General features: G+C 34.8%; 1 protein-coding gene across 2 annotated transcripts in view; it reads left to right on the plus strand.

The window, feature by feature from the left end:
* The window catches only part of Gpm6a (glycoprotein M6A), a 217,958-nt gene that overhangs the window by 117,444 nt on the left and 85,986 nt on the right, over positions 1-14,528 (plus strand). The window lies entirely within an intron of this gene.

A 14,528-nucleotide genomic window follows, 5' to 3' on the forward strand; every position in this document is an offset into this window, starting at 1 on the left:
GCGAAGCCCAAATATTAGTGATAAGAACATTGCGGTATTGTTAGGAATGATTGCTTGCTCTATTCTTTGTTAACCTTCATTTATTTCATGTTTTCATGGTTTTTGAGCTCAGTCTAAAGAATTTTAGGTTGAACCACAAGCACAGTATGGGGAGAAAATGCAGCTAAAAATGTGATGATGTAACCATTATCAATAGCTTTGCACAGCCATCGGTAGAACAAAGACCAAGACCATTTTATTATATTTGGGTTGGTGTGCATATTGGAAACATTTGATTATAATTTCCTTTTTGATGGGTACAATCTGATTTTAATACAGATGGAACAAAAGTTCATGAATTTTTTTTCATGATGTATAGTCATTAGGTTTTCTTCCTTTCTCTGATTGATCATAATCATCTCTTGTTAATAAATGTTAGAGAAATTCTCTAATGCAGTTTTGAAGATTACGTAGATGCGCCTGGCTGTATGAATTGAAATGAAATCGCCATTTTCAAGGGTTTAAACTTTTCAAATATTGCCAATTTTAAATGACTCAAATACCTGTAGAATATTTTTTTAATGTGTCAACTGGTAGCTTTGGAAGAATTGGCTTTCACCCTAGCCTATGGAGCGTGTGTTTTTTTTTTCTTTTTTTCTCCCTCCTCTCTGCTGACAAGCTTATGTAATGATGCAGACAGCGATCTTGTTTTCCAATGATTGAAAAAGTAACACAGGGATAGCTTTTTAAATGCAACATCTTAAGAGGTTAAGTCATTAAGATTGATTCTTAAATATACAAAAATGCTCTTTTTGAAGAATAATTGTTTTATATATGACAAAATAGGTAGCTTGGAAGTACAGTATAGTTTTTCAAATGTTACAATATTCAACTAAGGTGAGTCTTAAGCACACAGACACGCACACTTTGAAAAATATATGTATATATATACTCATAATGAAAGTTAATTGCTACTAAATATACAGACATTTCACATAAAGATACAGACAAATTTGATCTAAAAATGTTAGCCATTATTACCCTTGTTATTGATATTGTTTAAAAAAACCCAATATTGGTATGTCTATGATGTCATCAATTTCTAAATTAAAAAATATCATAAACTACTGTTATTTCATGCAGACAACTTAAGGGTTCATTAATGATACTAAGTGGCAAATTTTGTTGGTAATCTCTGTGTCCATAAACCCTCTGGGTACACCTTTTTATTTTATGAATACAACATTTTAATATTTTTGGCATTCATAATATAATTCTTTCTTATCAATTTGTTTGAAGGTAAACAGGTTGATTATTTAAGATAAAGAAATGATATTCATGCACTAAATAACAGCTTGAGCTAAATGATGGATTTGGGTAACAGGTTGATGTATCTACAAAGTCTTAGTAGATGTAGGAGCAAGAAAATGGTGTACTTAGTTGCAATTTTTTTTTTCCTCAGGCAGCACTGAAAATTCTTTCTGGGTTAATGATGGTCTGATAGGGAAGAACCTGTTCTAGTGGGTTTCTTATCGTTCAAATGTATAAAGCTAAAGAAGAAAGAGTGATGGAAAACAATTTTAAATCAGAAAAAAATGTAGAGTGCCGTATAAGCATTTAAAGACATACAGGCAACATATGTACAATTCAGGTTCTTTTTGCTTGAGGAAAAGAAGATTTCATTTGCTTCATTTTTGATTGACTTTTCCCCCTTAAATATGTTTATATACCTTTCCAATGTGTTTCTTTTAGCTACATTTGAGTATAAATTATATATTTATAAATGCTGATTAAGGCAACAATGTGAAATCTGGTTTGATCTAAATTAGAGGAGCTACTGGATGAGCAGGTCAATAATATGAAAATTTCCAAGAATCTAGGTAGTCAAGTGATAAATCCATCTTCACTAAAGGAGGACTTTGTACAAATTCTCACCTTATTTTTATTGAGATTTGCTTAAGGAATACTTGAAATCCCATTGAGTTCTCTTCCCTTAACAGACATTTTCCAATCTTTTACAGGAAATGTCTTTTTATAGTGCTTAATAATATTATTTTAAATTATGTCAAGAAACAAACTCATATTGAGAACAGAAAAATTGATTGTTTTAAATGAATAAATGGTAATTAATAACACAAAATGAAACCTAGAGTTAGATGGTGGATCATGGTCACAGGTTGAATGTGTCTGAGCAAGCTTTCAAAAATGCAGGAGCCATGAAAAGTGATGTAATTAGTTGTGCATGTCTCGTTTTATCCTCCCCCGCCCCGAACTAACAGTGAAGATCATTCTATGATGAAAGTATGGAAGATATCTGTTTTTCTTTCCTATGAATTTGTCAGATGTAAATTCTTGTCATTGTTTACCCATGTAATCCTCCAGTTCTACTCGGATGCAAAATGGAATGCAATGATTTTGTGTACTATATTGAAAACATGAATCTAGGTGCTACGCAGTTAGCAACATAACCCATTTCTTTATAGTGAGACTTTCTTTCTTAGCCTGGAAAAAGTAATTGATAGCAATCCTTAATTTTATCCTAATTTAACAGTATGTACTCAGCCCCTCAGGTTAACTTAAAAGTGTGGGTGATTCCGCCAGCTATTTTATTCAGTGACCTAAGGTTTTCAAGTAAAAATGAAATGAAGGCTGTTGGTCTGTTTTTCCACCCATTTCTGCAGCCCTCATCAACACTAGGTATGTCATTGCACGGAAGGAACACAGTGCAAAATGCTCAAGAAGTATTTTGATGCTGTTTTCCAAAGCATTGTAAATGAAAGTCAATTATTTTAGTTTGTGTTCAAGCAAAGCAGCAACGTTCTGGTGGGGAAAAAAAGGGAGTCCTCAAGTATGGCCCTAATAAAATATCACAGCCCTCAAAAGTCAAGATGTATGATGATAGTCATTGTAACCATGATTACATCAATTGGAAGGGGGAAGATTTCTGCGATAATTTAAAAGGTACCGCAATTCCCTCTTTTTTATTTATATTTTTTATTGTAATTAATAAAAGGGTTACATGATATTTGCCAGATAGAAGGTGCATTAATTCACATATATTGTTATCCATGATTCTTCATAAATCCTCATCAGTTTTGATCCAAAAATTCTAAATGGAAAATTCCAGAAATAAACAATTTGTAACTTTTCAATTCATGTTCCCCTGAATAGTACAATGATATCTCATGCTAACTCTCTCATCCTACTGGGAGGTGAATTACTCGACTGTCTCCACATGGTATATGCGAACCACCTGTTCATCATTTAGTAGGCATCTTGATCAGCAAATGGTGTGTGGATATGTGTGGTGTTAGGTTTGAACCGATGGTTCCACACAAGTTAACAAGGCACTTGAGTGCTGCTCTTGTTGGCTATCTTTGACATGGGGGCTTGCATTAAGCCCAGGATGGCCTGGACTTCAATCTTCCTGTTTGAACTTCAATCTTCCTGTTTGAACTAGAATTACAAGTGTATGTCCCATGTCCCGTCTCTGTGATTCTCCAGGTAGCTGGGACGACAGGCATGCACCATGCCTAACTACTGATTGAGATGAGACCTTTTGAACTTTTGCTGTGTGGGCTAGCCTTGAAATCCAAGTCCCTACATCTTTATTTTCCAGGTAGCTAGGATGACAGGCTTGAGCTACCACAGCTAGCAGCTGATCAGCTATTGACTATTCACTGTTTTTTTTCATGGTATTACGGTGTTTATATTCAAATAGCCCTCATTTTATGTTGCAATAATTCCAAAGTGTAAAATCGTGATACATGGGCAAAAGAGAAAATGTTTTGTTGAGGTTAGGAAGGTTGATGATAAGAGTGAATTTTCTATATATGAAATTGTGTCAACTAATTTTGCTATTACACAATATACATTGAAGTGATAAGACTCACCTCCTTTCATTGGATTGCTGTGCAACACAGCACAGCAAGGTTATTTTGGGGGAGAAGGAAAGGTAATGACAAGGAGAGAAGAGTCACATGTTTGGTGTATTATTATTTCCTGTGGCTAAGGATGACATCTATATATGTATATCTACGTGTATCTATATATTGATTTCTTTGCGTAAATATATTGATATATAAACCTCCTTGTATATAGATAGAAAGATATGGATGTCTATCTATATCTGACTTATAGAAATGCCACACTGTGCCTACAATAGTTTGCCAAGTCCAAAATGAGCACGTGATATAAATGTTTCTGACACATAGTAAATTATTGAGCTTATGTTTATAAAACCAGACAAAGGTGTGAGCATTCCTCTGTAGGTTAATTTAAATAAAAGAATTACAGAAGTAAGAGGGATTCACAGAGGAGTTCTAGAACGTCAGAAAGTAGAGGAAATGATGAGCAATGAAGCTACAAGACTACCCACCATGTTCCTTTAGTATAGTGAAACAGCAATATATAAATAAGTCTTTGCTGTCAATTTCTCAGAGTTACCTAGAGTCAACTCTAGAGTCAACTTTCTTTCCTGAATGAAAACCTGGCCTTCTCCCTCTTCAATATCAATGATTCTTCGTGGCCATGAAGAGGTGGGATCACAAGCAGAAGAAATGATTGGACTCGAAGTGAATATTGTCAGGCTTTCCTGTGGTTAAGGTTAGCTCAATATCACTAATAGATATGTGATGCATGCATTTTCTTGATTTGTTAGAATCTTTACAAAGAAGCCTATTACAATAGTTTACTTTTCTTTTTTTTTACTTTTTAATGTTAATGTTTGTCTCATAACTAGGAATATCATAAATTCATATTTGACATAAATTGCATACTTTACATGACTCTTAATATACTTTACATAATTACATATTTCACATGATTTATACATACACTGATACCCTAGAAAGGGTAACCTACTAGTATACTATGTGTGCACATTGAAAGTCTTTAAAATATTTTGATTTAAGTTTTGCCTCAAAAAACAACTCTTCTTTTTTTTGTTAGTCATGGGGATTGAACTCTGGGCTTGGGTGCTGTTCCTGAGCTCTTTAGCTCAAGGTTAGTGCTCTCCCACTTGAGCCACAGAGCCACTTCTGGGTTTCTGGAGGTAAAGCAGAGCTAAGAGTCACACAGACTTTAATGCCTGGGCTGGCTTTGAACCTCATTCCTCAGATTTTAGCCTCCTAAGTAGCCAGGATTACAGGCATGAGCCACTAGTGCCTGGCAAAAAAATACAACTCTTTCTTATGGTGACATCATATGTCATAGTGACACTAATAAATAAATGGGAGATCCTTTGCCTTTATTTATTTTTTCATATATTTTTATTGTAATTAATAGAAGGGTTACATGATATTTGCCAAATAGATGGTGCATTAATTCCCATACATTGATACCCTTTCACATGTCTTGGTCCCCATTTCCCTCCCTCCCACCCCCACCCCTCATCTTGTTTTCCCCACTTCCCTAGCCAATTTCAAATGACCAAGTACAAATATATCCAATACATCAGGTAACAAAGTGAGATACTTTAGCAATATGAGATAACCAAGGGACAGCAAAAGAGATGAGAGATAACATAGTACCTTAAGAACAACAATCATTCATTATATGGCTTATGTTTCTATATCCTAGAGATCCTTTTATTTAGCGTCATACTATATGGCCTTTTCTATCAAGGTTTTGCTCTATTGCAAATCTCTGCTAGGAGAGCCCAAGATTTCTACTGATTACCTTTGCCTTTATTATACCAGTAGATGTATTGGTAGATCTAACTTGCCCAAAGATTTCAGTGCCAGACACCAACCTTCAGACTCAATATAAATTAACTTGCTGACTCTTCACAATAACATTAAGTGGTAATTAATATTGAAGAAACTAAAAATCAAATAGTTTAACTCCACCAAAGTTAAAAAGTAAACTAATAAACAGTAGAGCTGGGTTCAATAGAGGCAATCTGAATTCACTGGGAACTTTCAAACATACAACTTTGCATGTGATATCCATCATGACCTATCTGTCACACTTGCCTTCGGTTCATAGCTCCAATCCACTGAACAACGACCATGCTCTTTCATTTTATGGCTGTTATTTACTATTAACTTTAGAATTATGGCCAGATGTAAACAGCTTTCCCAAATGCAACCAATTTCCAATTTCCAGCTAGACCAATGATCAACTGACAATAAACCATAAATTTTCTCCAAAAAATTCACTAGGTTCATCTAATTCTACTTTTTTTTGTGGGTCATGGGGCTTGTACTCTGGGCACTGCCTCTGAGTTCTTCAGCTCAAGGCTACTGCCCTACCCCTGAGCTACAGCTCCATTTCCACTTCTCTAGTGATTAATTGGAGATAAGTGTCTCATGTTCTTTAGTGCCTGGACTGGCTTTGAACTGTGATCCTCAGATCTCAGCCTCATGAGTAGCTAAAGACTATAGGCATGAGCCACCATGTTCAGCTAATTCTACTTTTGAGAAAGAAATGATATTTGTTTGTCTGTTCCTCAACATAACTTCATTAGCACTGTTGCCTCCCCCTCCACCAAGTTCAGAGTGAATCCCTACTATAAATAAAACAAATGTCCCTTTAGAAGGTTAAAGTAAGATTACTGTTGAGCAGTTTTCTGAGTGCAAGCTGGTGAATGGTAACTACCTATTAATTATGTAGTCAATATCTACTATTTCATCTTAATACTACTTTCTGCATTTCTGACTATTTTGATTTATTTTCCTTCTTGGTCTTATTGGTTTTGTAATGTTTTCAGAATTATTGTAAAGAAATTAAAGACCCAGAAACAGACTAAATCTTTAAGTGTATATCATTAAAACCTGTAGACTAGAAGCACCAGAAACAACATCAAAAATGTTTCAGAATTATTGAAATGTCAGAATTGTCTCTCTCTGACATCAGGAACTTGATACTTACAAGCCTACAAAAATGAAATAATGGGCCAGGTGCTGTTGGCTCATCCCTATACGTCTAGCTAATCAGGAGGCTGAGATCTGAGTATTCGATTTAAAACAAGTCTGGACAGGAAAGTTCATGAGATTCTTATCTCCATTTAACCACCAGAAAACCTTATAAATGGCTCTGCTGCTCAAAGTGATAGAGCTTTACCTGAGACAAAGGATCTCAGGGACAGAGCCCAGGCCCCTAGTTCAAGCTCCACATTGAAAAGAGAGAGAGAGAGAGAGAGAGAGAGAGAGAGAGAGAGAGAGAGAGAGAGAGAGAGAGAGAGAGAGAGAGAGAGAGAGAGAGAGAGAGAGAGAGAGAGAGAGAGAGAGAGAGAGTCCGTCTTATTTTATTCATCTACCAGACAAACTTCATTGCAACAAATATTATTCCAAGTCATTTTTTTTTAAGCTGCTGTCTCAGTACGTGGGTAACCAAGCTAGAAACCCATGGGAGTTCAATTCCTCTGAAATCGTCTGTCCCATCGTCTGACAGTTGCAATTTTAAAAGTACTTGAAGGAGGCCAGGAGCATGGCCTAGTGGTAGAGTGCTTGCCTGGCATCAATGAAGCCAAAGTACTGGGTTTGATTCCTCATTACCACATAAACAGGAAAAGCAGGAAGTGGTACTGTGGCTCAAGTGGTAGAGCACTAGTCTTGACAAAGTCCAAGGATCATGCCTAGGTCCTGAGTTCAAGTTCCAGGACTGGAAAACAAACTAACAACCAAAAAATATTTTAAGAGCTTAACTCGGACAGTCTTCATTGGTCTAAGAAATTACTCCTAACCCTGCTAATATGGACAGTTCCAAGACCTACCAATGGGGTAAAACTAGATATACAATATTTTAAACTTAGCAGTAATTCTCCCTATACCATATTTTCCTTGTTATATGGTTCCTCTAGTTTAAACAAAAATCTCTTATTATTACCCTACATTTTCAATCCATCAGAATTAGTTTTTTTTTTGTCAATAGCATTATCTTAGTGGCACAAAATGCTCTTGAATGTGTTTCCAGTATCTTGGTAGAAAGAGGATATATGTAGATTTTTTGAAATAATTATATTCATTTCATGATGATGATTGTGTTTATTAATGTTAAAGTGTTTGATCTAATAATTTCAATAATTTTCAAATTGAAACTTAATCTTAAATATTAAGGAGATTAAATGAGAAAAACTGTGTGGGAGACTGAGGTATTGATAGTATAATTGAAACAATCATTCTAAGACCATTACTTTTCTTTGTTGAATCTGAAGATAGTAGCTCAGGAAGGATTCAAGATAAAGGGAATAAGTTATAGTGTGTCCATTTAGGCCTCTGTATTAATACCCCTCAGCACAGATATACAATCCCTTTGTCCAAAATATTTGCATTTCTTCTATATGCACAGAAGGTAGACTGCTTGGGTTATTTTCAAAAATGATTTTGAGCAGCTTCCATACTAACAGGTGGCACAGCTGTAGATTACTGATGACAAAAATAATTCATGTTTTCCCGTGTTTCCTCTATCAAAGTTGTAAGCAATGTTTTGACTATTCATAAGAATAGCTTTCTTCTTTGTTCTTTAAAAATTAAAAAGAGAAGGTTTCTCTCAACTCATAAGCAAGACATTTAATGTTGCTAATCAATAAGAACCAGTCATCATTGGATCTGTTGACCAAGAAATTAAATAATGAGAAACTGGAGATTAGAGAACAACAGAAGTATAAATGTTGGTTAAAGCACAAAGAAATATTAATGTATTGAAACATTAAATATTGCTAGAACCAGATTCATTCTCCCCAATAAAAAAGCTTTTGTGACACTGCTTCAAAATTGCTTCATGATTTTTAACTTAACAACATACAAGAAGATAAAAATTGATGAAATCCATAACTGAAAAGGACTATATTTTTCTATGGCTTCCATGTGTGACTATTTTTTTTTATTGTCGGGATAATGTATAGAGGGGTTACAGTTACATTCGTCAGGTAAAAGGCGTATTACTTCTAGCACATTGATACTCCTTCTCATGTTTTTGTTCACGCTTCTGTCCCATCACTGGGGCTTGAATTCTGGACCTGGATGCTGTCTCTGAGCTCTTCAGCTTAAAGCTAGTGCTCTACCAAGTTGAGTCACAGCACCACTTCTGGTTTTCTGGTGGTTAATTGGAGATAAGAGTCTCATGGACATTTGTGCCTTAGTTAGCTTTGTATCCTTTTTTTGCTTGGGCTGGCTTTGAATCATGATCCTCAGATCTCAGCCTCCTGAGTAGCTAGGATTATAGGCATGAGCCTCGGGCCCATGGCTATTAGTGACATTTTTATATATCCAAAAATACTCTGAGCAAACTCACCATCTTTATTTATCTCCTCCATCTACTCTATTCCTTTTTATAAAACAATTTCAACATGATTCCTGGTTCTGTTTTCCTATACACACGAAGTTTATTTTGACTACATTGTCTCTCTTTTGCCCTTTCCACCAGCCCTCCTGCTCCTTCAGCATATCCTGATTTACTTTCTTATGATCCTACTCCCACCAATTTTTAAGCGTATGTTACGTGAACAATGGGCTTGCACAATGGTATTTGTAATGTGCACATAATATAATCTTGTAATTTAGCCACATAAATCAAACTACTGCCCTCTTTCCTTTACTTTTTCTGTTCAATGAATCTCATTGAGTTTTCTTATGCTGTGTTCCTACATAGACACAGAGTTCATCACTATTAGTCACTGTTTATAATTCTCTTTGTCCTTTCACTATATAATTTGAATTTTTCAATTCTAGTTTCCTCATCACCTATATTTTGAGAAGGATTTTCAAATTCTACATCCTGGATTTTGTTTGGAGTAATGTGAGCATTATATATAATATTGAATAAGTATGTCTACTTAAACTTTGGAACATAGAAGTAGTTCAGTGATTGCAAATTATATCTCCTTTCTTTTATCATTACACATGGTGACCACTTTAAAAGCAATTTGGCTTGAGGCAGACAATCTGAATGGAAAATGTCAAACGAGACTCCCTGTTAAAGTTGTCCTGTTATTTTCTAAATTGTCACTTATTTTTGACCTTTTAATGTGTAGGTTACGTTCTTTTATCCTTTCTCCCAAAATACAAATCACTTATTTGTTTCTTTTGGCAATATTGTGGCTTGATAGTGTCTTAGGCTGCTAGACAAGTGTTCTGCTACTTGAGCCATTGCCCGAAGCCCTTTCTGTTTTCATGAAGGTTTTTATTTCTTTTGCCTATGTCTACCTTGAACCAAGTTCCTTTTCCCTCCATTTTAGCACATATGGGATTATAAACCTACAGTACCATGGCTAGATTATTTATTTGATATAAGATCTTACTGTCTTTCATTTTGCTTGACTAATCTTGAACTATGCTTCTCTAATCTCAATCTTTTGCAAAGCTTGGGTTACAGGTGTTATTAACCATACTTCACGAACATTGTCTTATGTGACTATTATATGTTTTTTTGAAATATGAACCCAATTTACAAAGTGAATACAGTCATACTCATGGCTAATGATAATGATGATGACAAAGGAAAATAGAAGAAGGAGAATGAGAGGGAAGTAAAAGTGGAAGGTGAGGAGCAAGATTTCTTCCATCATTTAAGTCAGAAGAACATGTGAAAAACTTATTTGTGCTAAATAGAGACAGATCTTTCAAAGTAGTTAAGCTGATATGGAAGAATGCTGCCTTGATTCTATTTTATGTCATTCCATTTGAATTATAATTTTCTTTTATTCTCCGACCTCAAATATATTCACTAGTTTGATAGCAGCTTTCAGAGAAAGAATAGATCTACTTTTTAAAATATTATTAAAGAACCCACACATTATTATTTTTTTCATATATTTTTATTGTAATTAATAGAAGGGTTACATTATATTCACCAGGTAGAAGGTGCATTATTTCACATACATTGATAACCTTTCTCATGCCTTGGTCCCCATTTCCCTCCCCTCATCCCAGCCCCTCATCTTGTTTTCCTCCATTCCCTATTCAACCTCAAATAACCAAATGCGCATATATACCCTATATCGGATAACCAGGAGAAATACTGTAACAATATGAGATAACCAAGGGACAGCAAAAGAGATGAGAGATAATAGTACATTAAGGACAACAATCACTCATTATATGGCTTTTGTTTCTATATCCTAGAGATCCTTTCATTTAGCATCATTCTATATGGCCTTATGAATCTACATTTTGTCCTATTGTAAATCTCTGCTAAGAGAGCTCAAGGTTCCTACTGATTATGACAAATGAGGGAGACTATTGGGCCTATGTTCCTTTGAGTCTGGCTTACTTCATTAATATGATTTTTTCTAAGTCTTTCCATTTCCTTACAAATGGGGCAATGTCATTCTTTCTGACTGCAGCATAGAATTCCATTGTGTATAAATACCACATCTTGTTGATCCACTCATCAACTGAAGGGCATCTGGGTTGATTCCATATCTTTGCTATGGTAAATAGTGCTGCAATGAACATCGTTGTGGATTGAGTATGTCCTTGTTTCTGGACGATTGGGTAATTGCCAAGTAAGAACCCACACATTTTTAGCATTATGATTCTAGCAAGTAAGTAAAAGACATTGAACTATCAAGTCAGCAGATGGTTGCCAACAGTTGCAAAGTTCTATCTTACAAAATTGCATAAGGCACTGACAGAAAATGGAAGATAGTATTTTATAAATGTAGGTTTACTTTGTTCACTCAGAAGTGGTAATGAAGGAAAACAAAATTACAGATGAACTAGAAGTTTGAAATTAATTAGGTAAAGCCTTTCACAGGGTAGATGTAGTAAGTTAATTTCAGGACAATGAGTTGCAATGTAACAAGTATATAACACATTGTTTCATATTTAATATTAATTTTATATTTTGTTAGTACAAAGTCTTACCCAACTGCCTGCTGTTGTTTATATGATCCAATATGTTCTGAGCACTCAGCATTAAATCTTTATGTCAATGGCCTGGGAGGAAGATTTTCTCAGGTGATTTCAGTGTTCACCTTCTTCAGGTTTTCCTTACTAAGTTTTTAATACACGAATCACTAATTCACAGCTTGGAATATGGTGACTTCATTATCCAGTGAAATTGAAAGCAAGATTTCATTAAATAATCCAAATAACATCAGGTTATTATTCATACTATCTATGCTAATTTCTAGTCAGTTCAAAATTATAATTTTGCAAACAGAAAATAATTATATATTTACCATCAGAATTGTTATTTTTATACAATGGTTTGTGGAAAACCCTAGTTTAAAGATTAATCATCAATGGATTGTCAACATTTATTACCAATATTTTTTTCTTTTTTTTTGCCAGTCCTGAGGCTTGAACTCAGGACCTGAGCACTATCCTTGGACTTTCTCAAGGCTAGAGCTCTACCTCTTAAGCCATAGCACCATTTCTGGCTTTTTTTTTAATGTATGTGGTACCTAGGAATTGAACCGGGGTCTTCATGCATGCCAGGCAAGCACTCTTACCACTAGGCCAAACTCCCAGCACCTATTACCAGTATTGTTCATTATATCACTAATAGTTAACAAGAGCTGCAAATAATGTAAACCATACATGACTATTTCAAACTAATGTTTAGTGATATTTGTGCATGTCGTTTTGACTTTTGTTTCTATGAATATTTTAAATATTTTTACCTACAGATCCTAGTAAATTGAAATAAACTTGGTCTCTTACTTAAATACATCATCAATGCAATATTCCATCATGACTGTGGGATTCTATTGTCACTCAAATTCTACATTATTGAGAAAGCAATGTCAATTAATGTTGAAGTATTTTCTGCCATCTCGATTCATATATGATACCAAGAACTGAGACATTTTTCTGTTTATTATCTTTAAGTAGTTGTATAAAGGAGGTGCCATTCAACCAAGCAATTTAGGAAACAACGTCTTACCTTGCAACAAGGAGATTTTAAAGCATTAACATGTGGTATGTTTATCCATTTAATATGCTTTATTGAACATTCGTATCCACTGGTTACTGCATTCCATGTCTAGTAATTTCTGTGCATATCCTTTTCTATTTACTGACAAAGTTATTTTGCTTCAGCTATTAACTATCAATAGATCTAGCTTGTTAGTGTGTTCAGATAGATCTGGGTATTATTTCACTGTATAATATAGTTAGATTCATGTGAAACATGTCAAATTCTGAATATTACACAATCCTTATATACAAAATCGTTATTCAAAATTTTATTGGTGTCATTAATGTGTATTTCTAATTTTTTAAACTTTGATTTTGTAATCTCTACAGAGAAAATAGGATAGTATATGAAACAACATGATAGAAATCTCATGTTTCATTTACATAAGCTAGAGTAAGTTTATCCACTATTCTTTCTCCAAATTTTATGTCATTAATTTGTTAATTTTCTCTGTTTGCAAAATTGTCATAATTGAAATTTTATATATCACTTTTTACATTCATGTATCATGAAAAAGTGAAGCTTTCTCACCTAAGTTTGGATTTTTGGAGATTAATAAATCCAGTATTAAAGGACGGTCTATGAAACACTCTGCTTTGCTTAGGTAAACAGAATGTCCTTGGAATCCAGAGTAAAAAATATCTGCATTTTTTTCCCCCTTGGGTGGAAAAACATTCTAAAAGACCTTCTTCCATCTCCATAGCATGATTCAGTGGGATCTCATGGCCCATGGGTGGAGGGGACCATTGTGTCATGAGTGGTTCTTTCAGGTCCTTTGTCAGTTTACAAGGACATTCCTGACTTCTAAAGGACAACGAATTACACATAATTTAAGGATTGACTATTATACAGATGTCCAGCATTATTAACTCATGTTATTACAAAGAGTTATTACAAAGTGTTTTAGAAATCTAAAACAGCAATTTTGGTTTTGAAGAGGACAGTAAGACTGAAAAGCACTGAAGAACAATAGTAGTGCTCTTTACATAGACAGATAAAAAACTTCAACTGTCAGCTTTTAAACATGCATGTGGGAAGTAGGAGGCAGGGGAACTAGTTTGAAGCACGTGACCCTTATAAATATTTTAGATCAGTATGGACCCAGACTTTGGAGGGCTCTTTCTTTAACTCACTTTCCATTCTGTGTCATCAAAATAACATTCCTGGGCCGGGAGTTTGGCCTAGAGGTAGAGTGTTTGCCTAGCATGCACGCAGACCTGGGTTCGATTCCTTGATACCACATACTTAGAAAAAGCCGGAAGTGGTGCTGAGGCTCAAGTGGTAGAGCTCTAGCCTTGAGAAAAATCCAAGGACAGTGCTTAAGCCCTGAGCTTAAGCCCAGGACTGGCAAAAAAAATATAAATGAATAAATAAAATAACATTCCTGTCATCTACATTTACATACATAGCATGCATTCTTAAATTGAATAGCCTGCCTCATAATCCAGATTTTGGCACCCTATGTTTTATATTTTAATTTTTGTTTTATTATTTTAGCAATTTATGTTGGTTTCACTTTTTAAAAAAGCTTGAATAAGGGGCCGGGAGTTTGGCCTAGTGGTAGAGTGCTTGCCTAGCATGCACAAAGACCCAGGTTCGATTCCTCGGCACCACATACGTAGAAAAAAAAAAAGCCAGAAGTGGTGCTGAAGCTCAAGTGGTAGAGTTCTAACCTTGAGAAT

Source organism: Megascapheus bottae, chromosome 20, assembly GCF_031878675.1.
Source record: "Megascapheus bottae isolate mThoBot1 chromosome 20, mThoBot2.hap1, whole genome shotgun sequence".
NCBI lineage: Eukaryota > Metazoa > Chordata > Mammalia > Rodentia > Geomyidae > Megascapheus > Megascapheus bottae.